This window comes from Orycteropus afer, unplaced genomic scaffold (genome assembly GCF_000298275.1).
Source record: "Orycteropus afer afer isolate SDZICR_OR568_19922 unplaced genomic scaffold, OryAfe1.0 scaffold01251, whole genome shotgun sequence".
NCBI classification, from domain to species: Eukaryota; Metazoa; Chordata; class Mammalia; order Tubulidentata; family Orycteropodidae; genus Orycteropus; species Orycteropus afer.
In genome coordinates, this window is record NW_006922838.1 from 80792 (window position 1) to 81813 (window position 1022).

The following is a 1022-nucleotide window of genomic DNA, read 5'->3' on the forward strand; positions in this document are numbered from 1 at the left end:
GAATAAGAAACGAAATGGTTGACATCACAACAGAACCAACTGAAATATAAAGGATAATATCACGATACTATGAAGAACTGTACTCCAACAAATTTGAAAATCTGGAAGAAATGGACAGATTTCTAGAAACACAACTTACCTAAACTAACACAGACTGATGTGGAAAAGTCAAACAGATCCATAACAAAAGAAGAAACTGAATAGGTTATAAAAAATATTACCAACAAAAGAAGTGCTGGCCCAGATGGATTGACCGGAGAATTCTACAAAACATTCAGAGAAGAACTGACACCAATCATATTCAAACTATTCCAAAACATAGAAAAGGATGGAATCCTCCCTAACTCATTCTATGAAGCAAGCATAACCTTGATACCAAAAGCAGGCAAAGACTTCACACAAAAGGAAAACTATGGACCAATATTCCTCATGAATATAGATGCAAAATCTTCAACAAAATCCTAGCCAATAGACCCCAGCAACGTATCAAGAAAATCATTCACTATGACCAAGTGGGGTTCATATCAGGTATACAAGGATGGTTCAACATTAGAAAAACAATCAACGTCATCCACCACATAAATAAAACAAAGAAAAAGAACCACATGATCCTATCAATTGATGCAGAAAAGGCATTTGATAAAATCCAACAAACATTTCTGATCAAAATTCTCAGTAAATTAGGAATAGAAGGGACATTCCTCAGCAAATAAAGGACATCTATGACAAACAACAACATGCAAAGCAAACAGCCAACATTCTTCTCAATGGAGAGAGACTGAAACCATTCCTCTTGCGGGCAGGAACCAGACAAGAATGCTCTCTATCACCAGTTCTATCTATTCAACATTGTACTGGAAGTCCTAGCCAGGGCCAGAAAGCAAGAAAGGGAAACCAAAGTAATACAAATTGGTAAGGAAGAAGTCAAGCTATCCCTATTTGCTGATAATATGATCCTGTACCTAGAAAACTCAAGAGACTCAGTCAAAAATCTACTGGAACTAATTGAGAGATTTAGCATC